Here is a 4659-nt window from a genome sequence, read left to right on the forward strand (position 1 = left end):
TTTATTAAAATTATTATTTTGAAAAAAATAACAAAACAAAAGAAATTTACAAAATTTGCAACGCTTTTATTTTATTTTGTTTCTTTTGGTTGTTAGTATATTTTCTGTAACATTTTTCTATTAATTATTATTATTATTATTATTATTAATAAGTAAGTCAGTGAGCTGGTAGGATTGTTAACATGATGACCAAAATACTTAGCGGCATTTTGTCCAACTTTATATTCTGAGTTCAAATTCTGCTGAGGTCGACTTTGCCTTTCATCCTTTCAGGGGTCGATAAATTAAGTACCAGTGAAACACTGGGGTCAATATAATCGACTAGCTCCCCCCCACTAAAAACTTCAGGCCTTGTGCTTTTAGTAGAAAAGATTGTTATTATTATTATTATTATTGTCATGATAAAAGACAGCAAGCCGACAGAATCGTTAGCACGCCAGGCAAAATGCTAACAGCATTTTGTCCGCCCTTATGTCCTGAGTTCAAATTTCACCAAGGTAGATTTTTTTCCTTTCATCCTTTCAGATTCAATAAAGTAAGTACCAGTGGAGCACTGGGATAAATATAATTGCCTAGCTCCCCTCCCTCAAAATTTCAGGCCTTGTGCCTATAATAGAAAGTATTATTATTATTTCATTTCAAGGGTTTCCCCGCATAGCTTTTCCCATTGCTCTGCCATGTGCACATCTGCATTTCTTTAGATGTGTGTGTGTGTGTGTGTGTGTGTGTGTGTGTGAGTTAGTGTTGCTGTTGTTGGTTTGTTGCTGTTGTAACGCTTAGCTGTTGATTTTGAAATCATTATTGTGCTTAAAATGGCAGAACTGGTATAGCGACGACCAGCAAAATGCTGCTTGCTGTAGGTTAGTTACATTCATTCATTCCTTTGCATTTTGAGTTCAAATCCCACCAAGGATGGGTTTTTTTAATTTTTTCTTTATCATTTCAGAATCAGTAAATAAAGTACCACTTCTGTTCTGGAACCACTTCTGCCACAAGTGGCTGATTAATAGAATTGTTTCAGTGTTGGAAAAGACACTCTTTAGTATTAATTTCAGCTCTTTAGGTTCTGAGTTCAAATTACACTGAGGTCAGCTTTGCTCTTTTATTTTCCAGGCTTGATAAAAATGAAGTACCAGTCAAGTACTGGGGTAGATAGAATTGACTTATTCTCTCTCTTCGAAATTTCTGGCTTTGTACTAAAATTAGAAATAATTATTATTATTATTATTATCATAAGGTTGTGAGCTGGCAGAATCGTTTGCACATCAGGTGAAATGCTTAGTGGTATTTTGTCTGCCACTATGTTCTGAGTTCAAATTCTGCCAAGGTCAACTTTGTCTTTCATCTTTTTGAGATCGATTAAATAAGTTCCAGTTATGTGCTGGGGTTGATGTAATTGACTTAACACCCCACTCCTCCAAGCTGCTCTTGTGGCAATAGTTTGAAATCATTATTACCTCCGCCTTAGCTAAGGCAGAGGTATTGTTTTCAGTCGTGTTTGTCTGTCTGTGGACAGGATATCTCAAGAACCACTGGATGGATTCTGATGAAACTTTTAGGGATGTTTGGGTTTGTGACTGGCATAAACTTATTAGATTTTGGGATTAATCCAGTACTGGACGAGGATTCTGGATTGTTTTTCCGTTTTTTTCACTTTATTTTTGAGAGTGGCAGTTAGGTCTCAAATCTTACTCTGGTAGAATTGTTAGCATGTCAGAGAAAATGCTTAGCAACATTCCTTCTGGTTCTTTACATTCTGAGTTCAAGTTCCAGCAAGGTCAGCTTTGCCTTTTATCCTTTCAGAAATGATAAAATAATTACCAGTTGAGCGCTTAGGTTAATGTAACTTGATTTAACTTCTCCTCTAAAAACTAGTGGCTTTGTGTCAAAATGTGAAATCAGGACTCACTTGGCAGCCAAACTCAGATCTGTGCCTGTGTTGAGCAGCCAGGTTCAAGGTTTCTGTTTTCTTCTTTAAATGTCCATGGCTTAGCCCATCTCCTGGATTCTTCAACTGCGACATCTGATCTTCGTTGGATAAATTCTCTATGTAGGATTTCCTCTTTCCAGTTTTTGGTTTTTTTTATATTCCTCATCAGATTTTTCTTTGTATTCTTGGAGGTTTTCTCTCTTTTTCACTCTTTCTCACCTTCTCTCTCTCTCTCTCTCTCCCATACACCTCTCTCTCTCTCATACACCTCTCTCTCTCTCTCTCTCACATTTCTCTCATCTCTCTCACACCTCTATCAGACCTTTTCTCTCTCACACACCTTTTCTCTCTCACACCTTTTCTCTCTCTCACACCTTTTCTCTCTCTCACACCCCTCTCTCTTTCAGTCCTCCCCCTCTCTCTCTCTTTTATACAATCTCCACTTGATTGTATAAAAACAATAACCTAAGTATCTGAGTTTCTAAACTGAACTATCGTGTCTAATTGGCATTAATTAACAGTGAGTAACCTTAATTGACGATAATTAATTGAGCTATCTAATCTCTCTTAATTATCTTGAAATATATTTTTGTTTATTTGATTTGTTAGTTCTTTGGTTGTTTGTGTAGTTTTGGAAATGAGATTCGAAACAACACTGATGGCAGCAACAACAAAAACTGTAACAACAACAGCACTAGTACTAGTACCACTTGTAACAGCACTTGTGATACCATATGTAGCATGTAACAACATGTTAAGACCACTTGAAACATGTGCAATAACTTTACCATCATCAATTGTCATTAACTACAACAACAAAAGCCAACAAGATAAGCCTCTACGTGGTCATTCAACCTGCTAGAAATAGCAAACAAGTTTGCTCAAATTACACCCTATCCTCTAGAGAAAGAAAAGAACACACTGAATAATGTAGTCCTCCATTCTCTTAAAAAGCTGAGATGATTATGTCTGGAACTCCTTTGATTGTACCCCTGCTCAGTTGGGGATGACCTAGGGTTAAAAAAGAACAGTCACAGTGAAATCTATAACACCAAGAAGTTAATAAGGGGATTCTCTACATTGTTGCCAAGCATGCTAGAAATATCAACCAAATCTCTCTCAGATTGCACTCTGCTTTCCTAATACATGAAAGATACATTGGCTATTGTGTTAAATTTCATTCAATATTATGGGATGGCCATAGCTGAGACACCTTTGATCAGAAGCCTGTTCAATCAGAGCTGACTTGGACTAAGCAACAACAGTAATGATTAGGAATCAATGATTGTGTCTTTAAGGAGTCACTTGGTACACTAAATATAGTAGCCAAAACTCCCTCAAACCATGTCTTACCATCATAAACAAGAAGAGGACATATTGGCTAATGCATTCCAATATAACCTAAAAATGAGACAGTCATGTCTGGATTATTTTCAATCATAGCTCTGCTTAACCACCTCCACCAATAACAACAAATATTGAGCCAGTGAGGGAGTCCCTGTGTGGTTATGCAACTTGCTAGGAGTAGTAATCAAACTTCCTCAAACCACCCCCTATCTTTTTATAAAAAGACTTAATGGGTAATGTTGTTTCATGGTGCATTACTGCAGAAGAAATAAACTGTTTGGTCATGGCTGGAATGTCTCAACCAAGGCTGACCTAGGGCTAAACATTAACAACTAAATACCACTATAAATGATTACCCCATCATCTTTAACACACACACACATGCCCAGGATGGGGATTAAATATAGAGTAATATTCAGTGATTGAGCTGAATTATAGGATTAAAAATATTAATTACTAATATTAGGATTAATGTGAAGGCACAGTGGCTAGTGGTTCAGGTGTTGCACTCATAATTGCAAAATTGTGGTTTCAATTCTTGAACTGGGCTTTGCATTGCGTTCTTAAGCAAAGCACTTCATTTCGAGTTGCTCCAGTCCACTCAACTGCGAATGAGTAACCCTGCAGCAGACTGGGATCTCATTCAGGGGGAATGTTGTAGTCTTGTTCACATATTTACACTGGAGACCAGGTAATTGACCCTCTGAGTTCCAGGACTCGAGATGCTAATGTCCAGAGATTGATAATGATTAAGATTAATAATATTACCCTTATGGGGTCAATACAATACAGTATTCTTTTTTATCCATCTGGAGTTGATAAAAGAAACTACTAGTCAAATATTAGGGTCCATGATATTGTCGAATTCCCTCCCTTCAAAATTGCAGGCCTTGTGCCTAAATTAGAAACCATCATCACCATCATCATCATCATTATTATTATTAAAGTGGTGAGCTGGCAGAATCATTAGTATGCCTGGCAAAATGCTTAACAATATTTTGGCCCGTCTTCATGTTCTGAGTTCAAATTCTGCTGAGATTGATTTTGCCTTTCATTCTTTCAGGTGTGATAAAATAAGTACCACTTAAAACCTGGGACCAATGTAATTAACCGACCTCCTCCCCAAAATTTCTGGCCTTGTGTTAAAATTATTATTATTATTGTTATTATTATTATTATTATTATTCAGTAGTTTTATTTTTATAACGTGCTTTCACTTCACTACCGAGCGCAGCTCTGTGCGCCTTGGGTATGTGCTGTGGTTTGCTGTGGTGCTCTTATGTTTACTGTATTGAAAGTGTTTTGCGTAGAATGTGTGCAGTACCCAGTAGTGCAATTTTCTGTATGTTATATATATTTGTAAGTCCTGGTGTTTTTGTTAT

This window comes from Octopus bimaculoides, chromosome 25 (assembly GCF_001194135.2).
Source record: "Octopus bimaculoides isolate UCB-OBI-ISO-001 chromosome 25, ASM119413v2, whole genome shotgun sequence".
In the NCBI taxonomy this organism is placed as follows: Eukaryota; Metazoa; Mollusca; class Cephalopoda; order Octopoda; family Octopodidae; genus Octopus; species Octopus bimaculoides.